General features: G+C 40.9%; 1 non-coding gene across 1 annotated transcript; it reads left to right on the forward strand.

The window, feature by feature from the left end:
- Positions 1-1,203: 1,203 nt before the first annotated feature.
- On the forward strand, positions 1,204-1,416 carry LOC129623942 (small nucleolar RNA U3). Its single transcript, XR_008700689.1, has one exon. It is a non-coding gene; the product is annotated as a small nucleolar RNA U3 (small nucleolar RNA).
- Positions 1,417-16,628: the final 15,212 nt, after the last annotated feature.

The following is a 16,628-nucleotide window of genomic DNA, read 5'->3' on the forward strand; positions in this document are numbered from 1 at the left end:
AAATATTTAAGATAGGAAGAACAACCAAATTTACCTCTAATCATGCTATCCCTTCCCACCCATTATTGATGTTTTAGGGTAGTTAGTTCCAGACTTATTCTGGGCATTTTTAAAGCATGGTTTCAACCACGTTTTATCATGTTGATCTTTCAATTTAATGCAGTAATAAGCATTGTCTATGTTAATATGCATTTATTTTATTCCATCATGTGCATTTCCCATAGTTTTATTTGATAATTCATATATAGTTTTTCCTTTGAATAAAACCCCATTCATTATTATTATAAATCATTTTGCAGTTAACATCTTTGTTAACTGCATCTTTGTATATAACACATTTTTTCAGCATTCAGTCACTTTGGTGGGAAATATAGAGGAATGAACAAAACACAGACTTTGGAGTTCAATCTAATTTTGATTTTTATTTCTGCCACTTATAGCTTGTGATTTTAGGCAATGTGTCTAACTTCTCCTGAGCCTTGGTTTCCTAAAATATAAATTGAGCATCACTAAGTGACTTAGCAGCAGCAGCAGCATAGTTACTCTGTAGTACTATATTAAGAATGAGAATTAATAATTGCAAAGTGTGAAGTGCTTAGAACAAGTGCTGGAGTGAATGCTCAATTAATGATGGTTATTATTTTTAATATTGTTTTTAGTATTAATCTTGATATCATATGGATCCCCTTGAGGATAATGGGGATTACTAAGACTATCTCTTGGAAGGTAGGGGGATCCTGTAAGGAAAACATGAAAAATAAATTCGGAGATATTCATAGCCTGGTTTAGTAGGATCTGAGTGTCTGTTCAAATTCTGCTTCTTCACGTAAGAGGGAGCTTCTCTTAGTTCCTCTTCTAGGAGTTGTTTATGATTCTAAACAAGAGAGTGTTTTAATGAAAGCAATATTTTCTTTTTTTTTTCCTTTTTTTTTCTCCCGCCCCATCCCGCCTCCCCAGCAATATTTTCAAGAAATCAATAATTCATCTTGCTTTTTCTCCAGGTTGAATAACCCCAATATTATTAACCTTTCCCTAACAGACTTTATGCTTTGCAGACAAATTCCTTTGAATTCTCCCTGTGGCTTTCCACTTGGTAGATATGACTTATATTTAAGTCTGTGATGTGGCTCCTCCCCAACCCAGTCCTGACCCTAATACAGATAACTCCTAGTTTGGAACAGAAAATTAAAAATTTGAATTTTCAAGACTATACTTTCAGGGATCATTTCTATAGTTTGTTACTAGAGAAGTTTCTCTGATCGTGTAGAGCACCCGAAACCACAAAGAAGAGACGCAGAGTTTTCTCCTGAGTGTGAAGTTGGCGTTTGGTGCTGCTTGATGCAGCTGCCATTGGCCATTGATGATCATTCTTCTCTCCCGTCTGGGAGAGTAAGAGGGAGAAAACGCCGTCTGAGTAAAAAAAAAAAAAAAAAAAATTGAATTTGCTAACATCCGAAAAACAAAAACAAAACCTCTATAATTGAATCCTGATTCCATATCTTAGTCTAGCAAAATTAATTAAATGTCCAAGACTTGAAAGGAGACTGTATAAAATACTTTGGTAGGTATTTTATTACTGAACTCTTAATATACACATATTCATGTAAGTCCTTCAAAGATTTATTCTCTCAATTACCAATCAAAGAACTCGTAAAGATAGAGGCAGTGGACCAGGCAGAATTAGAGCTGCCTAGGAAGACAGATGCACTCTCTACAGCATCTGAGCTTTAAACAACCTTACCTGCTGCTCACTCCTGGACCAAATGATGGCTGACAAAGCTGCTCAGGATGACCCATTTAGACTTTTAAAAAGCTACAGTTCCCTCTTATTAGGATTAATTAAGATTTAGACTAAATGGGTTGCTTCTTAAAACTTATTTGTAAGAAGTTAGAAACTAATACTTTTAAGGCAGAAAAAAAAAAAAAACTAGCAAAAAACCTAAGCAAATACAATATTTAAAAAGTCATTGAGCCATTCTTTGTTTCTTTTCAGGAAAAAAGAAACAGTTAAATAAAGGACATGACCTTACTCAATTGTGGGCACTTTTATTGAAATCCATAAACATTGTGACTGTCTGCTTGGAATTGGATTTATTTCACTTCTTTCTTTGGCATGAATGGCAGTTGTGAAGGGCATTTGTTTGTGGGATTTTCTAATATTCTTAAAGAAGGCTTTCAATAGCATTGCACTATCTATATTGATTTGCTTTTCCACAGATATATCAAAACCTTCACTGAAGTAATTAAAATAATATTTACAATATTGTTTTACTATGTATGATAATGTATCATGCTCATGCTCAGTCACTCAGTCATGTCCGACTCTTTATGACCCCTTGAACTGTAGTAGCCCACCAGGCTCCTCTGTCCAGGGAATTTTCCAGGCAAGAATACTGGAGTGGGTTGCCATTTCCTCCTCCAAGGGATCTTCCCAACCCAGGGATCAAACCTGCATTTCCCCTGCATTGGCAGCCACTGAGCTGGGAAGCCCCTTATGATAATGTAAACATTAACACACAATGAGCTCAGGAAATTAACATATACAAGTCACATAAAATATCTCCGAATAAAAACACTTTTTCATTTTCCTAATACTGAAATATGACTACATAATTCTCTTCTTAAACTCATCTTCCATTGAAGGTATGTCCTAGAACTTCGGACAGATATGTTTTCCTGTCCTCCAGTATATCCTGCCATCTATTATCAATTATTGGTAAACAAATATTTGAAAACACTTAAGGGGATTTCCATTTAAAGTTATCCAATGTTGAATTACCTTATAATGCTCATCTTTAATACAGTTAAAAAAAAAAAAAAAGTGAGGAAGAAGGGAGCAGAACAGGGCACAGGCTATGTCAAGGGGGAAAGGTAAAGGGAGGAGGCAGGTATTTGAGGATTGGAGTTTGATGTTTGAGGTTTACAAAGAGCCATAGCTAGGGGATATGCCAATTCTATATGTCAGTGTTTAGTAACCATTTAAAAAAAGTTATTACCTCCTGAATTTTTTTTTTTTTTTTTTTGCCTTTTAAGGCATTTTTTTTTCCTATCTCTGTCTCCTCCCTATAAAATTTTAGTATCAAAGATATAGCGAGTATCTGCTTTTTTTTTTTTTTTTACTATATATGCATCTTTTTTTTAAACTTAAAAAAAGTAAGTTTCTTTTTTCTTTTTCCCTCCCACTTATGTTTACTCCATTGGGAGTGATATTGAGAATCCATGCTCTATGTAAGCTTCCTGTGAGAATTCATGTTCTGTGTGCTTAAGAAATAATTTGTAGACTCAATGTGGCTCAACAGAAGTTATGTATATCATAAAGAACTGGCAAAAGTCAGGGCTATTTGAATGGAAAAGATGAGAGCCACTGTCCTTTGTTTTGGGTTTATATGGAGGAGGAAACCCCAAGGTTCTTTCAGAAGCTACCACGTACCACATTGTCAGCATGAGGTCAGCTTTGAGTTCATCTCCTGTCCATGCAGTGGGACTTTCCTCCTACCCGTGAAATTCACTCACTGATTCCTCTAATGCTCACTCGTCAGCTTCTTTGTTGGATGTTAAGGTGGTATTTATCACCTGGCTGTGGAAAGTATCCATAAAATCAGAAGTGTGTCATGTACTAGTACCACTAATACAATTTTTCAAATAATTCTACTCATTAGGCTTTTGCTGGTGTCTTTTAATATAATCAAGGTCAATTATTGTATCTTTTTAGTAGTCTTACATAGCAATTTAAAAAGTTAGACTCTCAATTTGAGGGTTCCTTTATGAGTGAGAGGCATGCTTCAGAGTCCGTGTCTATTATGAGTTGAATTGTAACCCCACCCCACCCCCCAAAGAGATATGTTAGAAGCCTAACCCTCATTACTTGAGATAGCACCATTATTTGGTGACAAGGTCTTTACAGTTCAAATGAGGTCATTGGAGTGAACTCTACCTAATCCAGTATAACCAATTTCCTTATAAAAATCTGGGCAGTCTACTAGTCTTCTTGGACTGCTGAAAGAATATACTAGAGACTGAGTGGTTTAAACTACATAAATTTATTTCCTCACAATTCTGTAATCTAGAGGTTCAAGACCAAGGGGCCATCAGAGTAGGTATCTGGTGAGCCCTCCTTTGCAGGCTTGGAGACAGCCATTACTCACTATGTCCTCCTGTGGCTTTTCTTCTGTGTTCATGCAGGGCAAAACAGATATTTCTCTATTCTTTGTCTTTTCAGTCCTATCCGATTCTCACCCCTATGATATCATCTAACTTTGATTACTTACTTTTTAGGGCCTTTCTCCAAATACACTCACAACATGAGTTAGAACTTCAGCATATGAACTGGTGGTTGAGGGAACACAATTAACTCCATAAAGACACGAAGACACACACAGAAAAATGATGATGTGAACTGACGCAGGGAGAAGATGGACAAGCCAAGGACAAAGGCCTGGAATATGGCATTAAGCTTTAGATTTCTATCCTCCAGAACTGTGAGGGAATACATTTCTATTGTTTAAACCATCCAGCTTGTGGGATTTTTGTTATGGCAGCCCTAACACGTTAATACAGCATGTGTCCCATGGTCCGGTCTCATAAAGCAGACGTGGTCTAAGTTAGCCTCGTGGTCAAGGTCAAGCTCAAAGGAACAAAAGAAAAGTAAATTGAGCCCAAGTCTTAGGAATCAAATTGTGAAGGCTTTTATCAAACTGATAACTGGTCCATCATTCTGCTTTTGGCAAATAAATTCAGACTTAGCTGTTCCTATAAGGTACTGTTCACCTTCTGGCATTCTGGAGCAGTTATTATGAGGACAAAGGAAACTGTGGAAGCTTAAATGGAAAAATCAGATGAGGGTCATCAAAGTCACGGTGGGGAAGAAAGGGTAGCCCCAAGTATGAGGTTGTGTGAACAGAGTGGGAATTACAGATAAGGTTGCTTTAAGGACACTAGTGAAGATAAAGAACCTTTGGAATGGAGAAATGAATAAGGATCCTGAAAAGTAATGAATTACCTAAAAGAGTTGAAGTGAGAGGAAAATGTATTTTGTTGAAAGTTTCCAGAGAGCATAGGGATCTGGCTGTGAGAGCTGATCAGGAATCGGACAATGAGAGATTAGCAAGTGAAACACATATTGCATATTCCCAGTAAAGATTATTTCTTTTGTTACCTTTCAAGAGCAAGTGTTTCTAGCTGCCCATGAGGCCAAATTACTGGGATTCTTGGTCTCCCTTTAGTAAAGTGTGTTATTTTCTGCTTTAGCACTCTGTTTGGTTAAAAGACAACCTCTTTTACACAAAAACACGGAGCCAGAATTGACTGATGTGACAGTGTAGAATTAGCAGAAAATGAAAACATACAAGGCTTCAGAGATTTGACGAGGAAACAATATGACTTTTAGCCATCTTAATACAACTCATTCTTTTCGTAGTAATTTTTAGAGATCTTTTAGAGGACTCCTAATTCTACTTTTCTATGTCTGGTAGAAAATATTACTCCTGTATTATTACCATTTAAAAAAATATTGCCAAAGATCCAGATATCTCCATATTATTGTGCTATGGGAAAGCACAGTTTTGGCCCTCTGTTGCAGCATGTATTTTCACCATTCAAAGTAGATTTCTTTTTCTATTGTGGTTGTTGTGTTAGTATATAATGGAAGTTGTTTGCTTTTGCTAAAGCAAGAGAAAAAAAAAATGGAGTGAAATCAACCATGATTTTTTTCAGTGCTAATTTTTCCTGCAGAGATTGTTACTGATGATATGGCAGAAAACATATTGCTGTATTAACAAGGTCACTCAGTCACAAAATCCTATTAATGTGGAAAATAACAGAACCAAGCCGTGTGGTGACAAAGAAGACAAATTCTCACCTTGTATTCTTAAGATTCCTTGTTCACATTCACACGGATGGCAGGGAAGCTGTGAACAGATTCAGGAGGTGTGCATGACTCTGTAAGAAATATAATTTATATACCATCAGTATTGACCATTTTCCAATTTTATTTGTTTTTTACTTTTGGCAAAAATAATCATAGCAAGCTAAGTCAAGAAATATTTTCTAATTTATGTTCGTATTAAAGACTTATCTACAGAAGTATAAAAGGAACCTGCTGAGTAGAAAATTTCAAACCAAACATGTACATTCATAATATCCCTGACATATTTACTTATTTTAGAAATAAAAGCACCAAATAGTCATTTGCATTTTGAATGATAGCAAATGCATTTCAGATTTACTTGTCAATTTAATGAAGCCTCAAATATTGATTTTAGCAAAACAGTAAAGTAGGATATAAAATAAAAAGGATCATTATAACAGTACCCCAGAGGGAATAACTATGGTCACTTCAGTCAATGATAAACTCGTTTTAGTGGTGTGGACTAGACAAATAAAAATAAAGATTATCTTGATTTAGGTTAAGCTGGAAAAGAAATCTTTCAGGTTTATGGCTTCATAAATTGTTCTGAATGTTTAACATCCCATGAAGAAGAAGCAAACAATGAAGATACTTCATTCATGAATACAAAATCAGTATACTAAGACAAAAGCCTTGTAATTCATATGTAGCGTCATTATCCACGTTTGCATGACTGAAGGGCCTTCTTTAATTATTCTCAAAGCATTTCCATGCGGACATTACGGACCAGTTAACTTTGTGTTTTAAACACCTACAACTCTGTCTGACTTAATGGCATTGTAGTTAACTGACGCTTTTGTACACCAAGTTATTTGTTTCATGCTTTGACTTTCTGTGGATTACAGATAAATTACACACATATTGAAAATACACGATTCTTACATAGAGTGGTAACAACTAACTGAATCCACCAAATACTTTCATTTCTCATTGGAAACAGGAGGAAATTAACATTAGATGTTTTAGAAAAAAAGAAAAAAATTACTTGTTTTATTAACTATAGGACTGACATAAAGCAGAATTACAAAAGAATTAAATTTTTTTTAATTTTATTTTATTTTTAAACTTTACATAATTGTATTAGTTTTGCCAAATATCAAAATGAATCTGCCACAGGTATACATGTGTTCCCCATCCTGAACCCTCCTCCCTCCTCCCTCCCCATACCATCCCTCTGGGTTGTCCCAGCGCACTAGCCCCAAGCATCCAGTATCGTGCATCGAACCTGGACTGGCAACTCGTTTCATACATGATATTTTACATGTTTCAATGCCATTCTCCCAAATCTTCCCACCCTCTCCCTCTCCCAGAGTCCATAAGACTGATCTATACATCAGTGTCTCTTTTGCTGTCTTGTACACAGGGTTATTGTTACCATCTTTCTAAATTCCATATATATGCGTTAGTATACTGTATTGGTGTTTTTCTTTCTGGCTTACTTCACTCTCAGTCAGTAATAAGCATGCCGTGGCAAGGTTCTCTTGAAATCCAGAAATAAATCAATCTTGTCTTTCAACTGATCTGAAAATTTCTCAATGAATGCAGCATCATGACAGGTCCCACATAGTTAAACCTGTGTCAACCCTCTATCTGAGTATTCTATTCAAATAGAATTTCTGGAATAGATAACTGAATAAATAAAGTAGAAGTTTGATACATGCTTGTCAATGGTTCATTTCAAAAATTCTTTATTGCCTACTGTGGTAAGTTATCTTGGAATTTGGTTCTTATTTCCAATAAATTCAATTTACCCTGAGAGTAAGAGCTAGATACATATAAAAAGTCCAGATTAAGAAATAATATTATAGGTTTAAGGACAAATGATTGCTCTAAATGGATTCAGCCTAAGAAGAGAAGGACGGCATCACTATGACATGAAAAATGGACCATGAAGGACTGTGGAATTTGACTAGTTGAATTTAGAAGAAGACAACTTATGAGATAGAATTAGCATAAAGCAAAGAGTCAGAAAATAACAGTAGAGGTTCAGCAAATTAGAGCTGTTGGGGGAGTGTGTAATTTCCTGGGTTCTGTATCATCACAACAAAAATTTGAAGTGATGAACCAGCATTAAAGCCCTCGGATAGACTATGTCACAGCTCTCAGACAGATCAGTGTTACAGCTCAGTTTTATTTAGAAAATAAAGGAAAATACATCCTCGAGGCATGAGGGCATGCAGACCCAAAAGACACAAAGAGAAGAGAGAGAGAGCAAGAGTGAGAGAGAGCACGTGAGAGAGACCCCACCCCTTTGGCTCCTCTTTTTGTATTCCCCCCCCTCCCAGGCCTGGACTATGTAAATTGGGCTAGCCAGAAGTGCTGTTTGTTCTACCTGAGGTCCACACTCTGGCCTTCAGACCTTCCTTTGTTCTATTTTTGTGGGCTTTTCCCTTCTTTGTGTTTTAGCCACTGCCATTCTGGACTCGTTTTTCCTATTCTAACTACCTAACATTCCCCCTTCCAAAGATAGGAGGCCCAATTCTTTGGGAAAAGGAGTGTCGAGCTCTTTCTGGCTACTTCCCACTGAACTAGGACAGTGGGGGGCATTGGGCCTCCCCCTCTTGCTAGTCTCAGGTCTCAGAGTCCTTGTAGCCATGTCCATCTGAGGATGAGTGATATTTTCCATGGTCCGCTGTAGTTTTACATATCTTTGTTGAACTGGCATTGCATGTTGTAGCTTGTTGACCTGGGCAGAGACAAAACAGGTTAGACAATTGATAATACATGGAGCAATCATAAGCAGCATCAATATGGCATAACAAGGACTAGTAGGGGCATTGCTAAGTCACTTCAGTCGTGTCCAACTCTGTGCGACCCCATAGACGGCAGCCCACCAGGCTCCCCCGTCCTGGGATTCTCCAGGCAAGAACACTGGAGTGGGTTGCCATTTCCTTCTCCAATAGTAGGGGCATTAGCCAACTCCAAATCCCATGCCAGGATGTCTCAAGTCCCTCCTTGTTCAGGGATCAGGAGATCTATCTCCTGTCTGTTTTGCAGTACAACCCCTGCTAAGCTGTGTTGGCTCTTTAGAGGTGTCCTGAGATATCTTATCCCCAGAAACTAGATTTTGGGGGTGTTCATTAGAATGGCACTCATTTGTAGTTCTGAATAGATATCTGAGATGTCCCAGGGGCTCACAGGTATATTGAGTGTCCTATTCTGTTTTATTTCACAGCTTGACTCATGAGTAGTGAATCTAGGAGTCATGTCCTGGTACCTTGACTACTGTGGGGGTAGAAAGTATTACAGGGTAGGGGCTCTTCCATGTGGGCTGGAGTTGAGCCTTTCGGGACCATCTTTTCAGACTTTAATTAGGACTCGAGTCCCTGGAGCGTATAGTGGTGACTCCTTAGAATCTTTTGGGTCCTGGTTTACACCTTATAAGTGTATATCCTGTTGGAATTGCCCAATGGCCATGATATAAGACTGGAGGGTCTGAGCTCTGGATCTAGGAAGAGGTCATTGACATAAACAAAAGGTCTCCCATATAGCATCTCATAAGGACTAAAACCAACCTGATCCTTAGGGGCAATATGGGTGTGGAGGAGAGCTCTTGATAAAGCTTCCTTCCATCCCAGGGAGGTCTCCTGGGTTATCTTTTTTATTGCTGATTTTAAGAATTGGTTGGCTCTTTCTACTTTTGCTGACGACTGAGGCCTCCAGGCACAATGGAGATAATAAATAATGCCCAATGCTTTCGAGACCCCTTGGGTGACCTTAGAAGTAAATGATGTCCCATTGTCACTTTGTAATGACCTGGGCAGACCAAATCTCAGAATGATTTCATGGAGCAGTTTTTTTTTTTTTTTTTTTTTTTACCACCTCCTCAGCCTTCTCAGTCTGGGTGGGAAAGCCTTTAATCCATCCTATGAATGTATCTATCATGACTTAGAGGTATTTATACCCTTGAGAAACTGGCATCTGGGTGAAGTTCATCCACCAGTCCTCTCCTGGGTAGGTCCCACATCATTGGACAGGCTGGGCCAGCTGGGGTCTTCGAGCTCCTTGGGGGTTGTTTAATTGGCATGTGGGACAAGAGGAGACCACTTGCCTTATAGTTGTTTGGAGGCCTATTCCTCTGAAGGACCTTTCTAGTAATCTGTGGAGGGCCTTTTCCCCTAAATGAGTGGTGGCATGTAAGGAGTTAACCAACGTCCATTGAAGGTTCCCAGGCAGAAAAAGGAGTCCCTCCTTTTGAAACCACCCCGTATGATCTTCTTGAAAGCCCTCACTCTTAGTTTTAAGAGTCTCACCTTCAGTATATGAAGGGGTTGCTGGCAAATTAATCTGTGGAGCTATGGTGGCAATTCCTTTTAGGTCATTGTTCTGTAATGCTGCTCTCTTAGCTGCCTGATCAGCTGCTTGTTTCCCTTGTGCCACTTCTGTGCTCCCTTTTTGGTGTCTTTTACAGTGGGCGGCTGAAACCTCAGTGGGCAGATGGACTGCTTCCAAGAGTCTAAGGATGATCACCATATTTGATTGGGGACCCTTGGGTGGTCAAGTGGCCCCTTTCTTTCCAAATAGCAGCATGTGCATGTAGCACCAGAAAAGCATACTTGGAGTCAGTGTAAATGGCTATTCTTTCTCCTTTCCCAGCTCTAAAGCTCAAGTCAGGGCTATGAGCTCAGCTAATTGGGCTGAAATACCTGGTGGCAAAGGTTTAGCCTCTATGGTCTCAAAATTGAGCATATCCGGCTCTTTTTTTTCCATCCAAGACAAAGCTGCTTCCATCAGTGTACCAGATTTCCTCAGGATTGGTCAGAGGATCTTTTGACAATCCCTCTTGGGGTTTTGTCCAGTTGTCCAAGGTTTCTAGGCTTGAGTGAAAAGGGAAAGAGCCCTCGGGGGTAGGCAGGGGGGTGGCTGGGTTAAGAACCTCACAAGAGGATATAGTGAGGCCTGGATTTTACATCAGCACTACTTGGTAATCTGAGGATTCTTTGATCAGACATCCATAAATGACCACTCTCATTTAGGAATTGTTTCACTTAATGGCTGGTAAAAATATTTAGTTTGCCCCCAAAAGAGAGTTTTAAAGCATCTTCTATCAGGATTGCAAGAGCTGCCAGATTTCAAAGGGAGGGAGGCCAGCCTCAGGCAGTTGGGTTGAGCCTCTTGGATAAGTAAGCTACAGGCACGGGCTCAGATCCCATGAGTTCACACTCCCAAGGCTATTCCTTCTCTTTTGTGGACATAAAGTTGGAATGCTTTTTCTGGGTCTGGCAACCTCAAGGCAGGTGCTTGAGTTAAGGCTTGTTTTAGTGTAGCCTCTGCCTTCTTTTGAGGAGTTCCCCACATCACTGGGATTGAATCATCCCGTCCCTTTAAGTTTTCATATAAGGGCTGGGAAATTAGACCATAGTTGGATATCCAGATTCTACGATACCCAGTTATCCCCAGGAAAGCTCGCAATTGTTTTCGAGTCATGGGGGAGGGCAACTGGAGGATTCCTTGTACCCAATCAGAGGACAGCCTCCTGGACCTGTGAGTAATCTGAACTCCCAGGTAAGTGACCTTTGTCTCGACCATCTATGCCTTAACATGGGAGACTTTATATCCCCTCTCTGTCAAAAAATTTAGAGCCTGAATTGCATATTGTTGGGCAATCTGGAGATTGCTCAATTTTTCTCATCTGGAGAGCAGATTAGTAGGTCATCTATGCATTGTAATATTTTCCCATTAGGTCCCAGGTCCAAATCTAGGAGATCCTGGCTAAGAGCCTGTCCAAACAGGTGGGGACTATCTCTGAACCCCAGGTAATAGTGTCCAAGTTATCTGTTGGTGTTTTCTCCTGGAGCCTCTCACTCAGAGGCAAAAAGATATTGGGATTCTTTAGCCAGTGGTATGCAAAAAAATGCATCTTTGAGATCCAAGACTGTAAACCACTTGACACTGGGTGGGATTTCTCCCAAGATTACATAGGGATTGGGTACTGTGGGATGGAGGGGGACTGCAGCTTCATTTATGATCTGGAGATCTTGAACCATTCTCCAGATTCCATCCTTTTCTTTTACTGAGAGGATCGGGGTGTTACATGGCAAATTGGTGGGGACCAATAGTCCACAAGCAAGAAATTTATTTATTAGAGACTGTAGTCCCTCCTGAGCCTCTCTTCTGAGGGGATATTGTTTCTGGTTAGGAAACCGAGTTGGATCTTGGAGGACAATGATGACCAGTTCAGCTTGGTGGGCTCATTCAGGAGTCCCCTGGTCCCACACCTGGGGGTTAATTTTGTCCTCCCATAGTTTTTGGTCCCTCTCTATTAAAGAAGGTGTAATGGGTTCTTCAGCAGTAACCAGAAGCTTTAGGGCTCTAGGGGCTGGAAAGCTTCCCATCACAAGGGTGGTTCCCAGTTTAGTGAGTCTATCTCTTCCCAACAAGGGAGTAGGGCACTCAGGGACCACAAGAAACTGGTGGGAAAATATTTGTCCATCTCAGCAACAAAGAAGTGCTCAGATGAATCTTTTAGTAGTTGTTTTTCCTGTAGCACCCAAAATGGTACAGGTTTGGGAGGAGAAGGCTCTGGAGTAGGAGGTCAGGACACAGTAGGTATTCCCTGTATCAACCAAGAAATTCTCGGACCTACCTGCCACATCCAGTTGCACCCTTGGCTCCAGCCCCGTGATGGTTATCAGGCGGGCTGGCTGGAGCGGGCCGCTTCAGCCCTGTTGAACCATCGTGAGGGAAGGCTTGGCACTTGACCTTGAGGCTCTTGGGTCCCGAGGGCAGAGTGCTGCCAGGTGTCCCAGTTGATGGCATTTGTAGCAAGCCATTTTAGGAGACTTGTCATGGTTTGGACACTCTTTGGCCCAATGCCCCACCCGTCTACAGATTAGGCATTTGCCTGGTGCCTTGTCCTTCAAGGACTCGGGGTTTGCCATAGGGCTTCCCTGGAGGGTGCCCAGCATCTGGGCATCCCTTGTCTCTTTCCTTTTCTCCCTCTCCTGGGCCTCGACCTCCCTCTCCTGTTCTCTGTTATAAAAGGTATTGGTGGCTGGCTGGACCATCTCATCTAAAGAGGCAGCAGGGTCCTGCTGCTGTAGCTGTTATAACGTTATCTTGATGTCTGATGCAGTTGGGACAGGAATTTGTCCTTTAAAATCACCTGTCCCTTGTAAGAGTCTAAGTCCAGATTGTTAAACTTTTGGAGGGCCTCTTTTAGCCTTTCCAGAAAGGCAATGGTGTTCTCATTGGACTCCTGAGTTACTGCTGAGACTGGGCACAGTCCCACAAGTAATAGGCTTCCTTCTATTTCCATGGGTGGACTTCCTTAGGGGTGAGTCTTTCTGAAACTTATCCTACCCAGGACTGTTGCAACCTGAGAGCCAGGTGTCGCCAGGTCAGGGTGCAGATCCCCAGGCCAGCTGAGGCATGACAGCCTCCTGGAGATTGAATCCCCAGGCAGGTCGAGGCATGTCAGCCTCCTGAGAATTGGGTCCCTGGGCAGGTCAAGGTGTGATGACCTCCTGGGAGCCCCAGAGTGGAGTTGGGCATCCCCAAGGTCTCCAGCATGACCAGTGCTGGGTAGGATTGCTGCTGCTGCTGCTGCTAAGTCGCTTCAGTCGTGTTCAACTCTGTGCGACCCCATAGACAGCAGCACATCAGGCTCCTCCATCCATGGGATTTTCCAGGCAAGAGTACTGGAGTGGGGTGCCATTGCCTTCTCTGTGGGTAGGATTAAGGGGTTGTAATTTTAACTCATTGCCAGTTTGTTCACCGCAGATGGGAACAGATATCATGATGTAAAGCAATCCAAGCCTGTGCCCTGACACTGGGAACCCGGTGAAACAGTTATAAACCTTATCCTCTTACTGCTTTAAGAGATTGTAAGTCACTGATTTCCTCCCCTCATCCTGCATAAGAGCAGGTTAGGGTGTCTGGAATGGTAAACATTTCATTGTCATAGACCCACTTTATGTAATAACAGAAGTAATGGCAAAGGAGTGGGTTATCTGGCCCTGTTAGGGGCATTAAAGTATTTTAATAATAGGCTGAGTGGAGCAATGTTGCCTACAAGGGGGCAGGGTCCTGGTTGTAGGAGTTAGTAATTGGCTTAAGAACAAATTGGTAAGAGGCAACAGACCAGATGTTCCATAAAAGTGGAGTGGAGATTTGATCCAGGGGTATGTTTGTAACTTTAGGAGAAGAGTGGTAAGGATTTGGGCCCAAATGGTCTGCAGGGCTGACTCCCAATGTGACAAACATTATCCCTGGAAGCCCAATTGTCTTTGAAGGGATGCCCAACAGATGGACTTCTAGCAGGCATCGTGTGCCTGTCACCTGCCCTAGCGGGTCCACTGAGAGATGCTGTTGCTGCACATGTAGGAAACATGGAAGATGAAGGCCTGAATATCTAGAGGGACTGGATATTATACAGTATTTCCCTCCAAAGGGCCAATTATTTTCTGGTTGTCCCTCCAGAAGATTGTAGAGGCAACATTGTGGGCCCAGATGGGGCTCAGGAAAAGAGCATGAAACAGGAGGGAAGGGGGTAGGGCACAATTTTTGAAAGAATGACATAGCACAAGGGCATAACATAAACCGATTAAAATCAATTGAGTCCAAGATGACAAGTCAAATTCAAGTAAACCTAATCCTCAATCTGCAAGCTAAATGACACACCCAGAAGTGACAGGACAGCTCCAAGCCACTGTCAAAAGATGGAGGAGTAGGTGGTTCCCCAATCCTGGGGATGATCCTCCCACTCATTAGCACATGAATTCACCCCACTCGAAAAACCTAGCCAGACCACATTCCATGGCCTAAGCACTTGCCCTCTGCAATGGCCTATACCCTGCAGAGTGTGTTTCTCTCTGAATCCTAACAAATCAACTTCTTGCCTATCGCTGTGTCTCTAACTGAATTTTTGCAATGAGACATCAGAGCCCGAGCTTCATTAGGTCCTGAAGCCAGGCATCATGGGTTTTTGCTGGGCTCAAGTCCCCAGAGAGAGGAGCTGAAGGACAGGAGGAAAAAGCAGTGGGAAATACGTGCAAAGGAATCCCCTTCATAGCCTGCTGGAAAGTCTGCTAAATACCTGACCTGTGCTCACAGTTTTCATTGGCCTGATCCTTGGCACAAAGAAGATTAAGGACAGAAGAACCCCCACCAGCTTGGGTAACAGGTACTGGGGCTCAGCAGATAGTGCCTTTGGGACATAACGAGGAGTAGCCTTTCCAGAGTCCCTCAGTTTCACCCACTGCCACTCGCCTGTTTGCAGGGGATTCAAGGAAACAAGAATGGAGAGGTTGTAAAGGAATTAAGATTTTGTTAGGCATATGTCCCTCCAGCCATAGGAGCGAGGACCTCCTACATTAACTGGATGTCTTCTGGAATCTGAGACTGAGCCGCGTGAGCTTTCTGCTGAGTTTGTTTTTCACTGTCCCAGTTTCCAGCATGCTGGGCTTCTTGTCACTTCCCCTGCACTGGGTTTTCTTTGCATTCAGCTCCCACCACAGGAGCTTTCACCAAACTGGGCTCCTGCTGTGCTTGGCCTCCTCCTTGAGCAGGCCATGCCAAGGTTGTTTCAGTGACGTTAAATCAGAGTCACGGCACCATAGATGTGGGGGGAGTGTGTAATATCCTCGGTTCTATCTCATCACAATAAAAATTTGAAGTGACGGACCAGTATTAAAGCCCTCAGACAGACTGTGTCACAGTTCTTGGACAGATCAGTGTTACAGCTCTGCTTTACAGCTCAGTTTTATTTAGAAAATAAAGGAAAATACATCCTCAAGATGTGAGGGCATGCTGACCCAAAAGACATGGAGAGAAGAGAGAGAGAGAGTGCGCGAGAAAGAGAGCGAGAGACCCCCAGCCCTTGGCTCCTCTTTTTATTTATTTATTTATTTTCTTCGCTCCCTCTGGGCCTGCCCTATGTAAATTGGGCTAGCCAGGAGTGCTGTTTGTTCTACCTGAGGTCCTCACTGAGGTCCTCAGACTTTGTTTTGTTCTATTGTTGCGGGCTTTTCCCTTCCTTGTCTTTTAGCCACCGTCATTCCAGACTCCTTTTTCCTGTTCTAACTACCTAACAGAACCATACCCAGAGAGCTGAGAGTAAATAGAATTGGTTGAAATAGATATTAGTTTTTAAAATAAAAATATATTCAAATAAACCATGAATTAGAAAAACTATAAAACCGGTGAATAAATTGAAGAACTGGTTCTTTATGAAGAACAATATTGTAGATAAACCTTTTGCAAAGATAATTGAAAAAAAGGAGATGAATTTTTAAAAATACTAGAATGAGGAAATGGATATAAATCAGATACAAAAGGACTTCGATGAAAATAAGATACCATCTGCTCAACCAGGAACAAATCAGATTATAAAACTGCAATAATAAAATGGAGATGAATTGGCACAGGATAAACTTATGGACTAATAAAATTGGGGAAAATATCCATAAAGAAGTCTAGATACCAATATAAATTTAATACTTTATAAAGATGGCAATTCAAATCAATTAGAAAAATTATTCAATAACTAATGTCAAGCAACTGACTGATAAGTTAGGAGAAAGTTAGATATTTTTTCTCACACCATACACTGTGTAGGGACATAAGTAAAATCTTAAGAAAAATTTTAAATTGTTAAAAAAATTATAGTTAAGTATACATTCTTGGTATGGCAAAAAGGCATTCTGAAAATGACTCAATTTCTACAATCAGCCACTTTATTTTAAACTTTAAAAATTATTAATTTTAATAATAAAAAAATAAA

The sequence above is a fragment of the Bubalus kerabau genome, chromosome 11 (assembly GCF_029407905.1).
Source record: "Bubalus kerabau isolate K-KA32 ecotype Philippines breed swamp buffalo chromosome 11, PCC_UOA_SB_1v2, whole genome shotgun sequence".
NCBI lineage: Eukaryota > Metazoa > Chordata > Mammalia > Artiodactyla > Bovidae > Bubalus > Bubalus kerabau.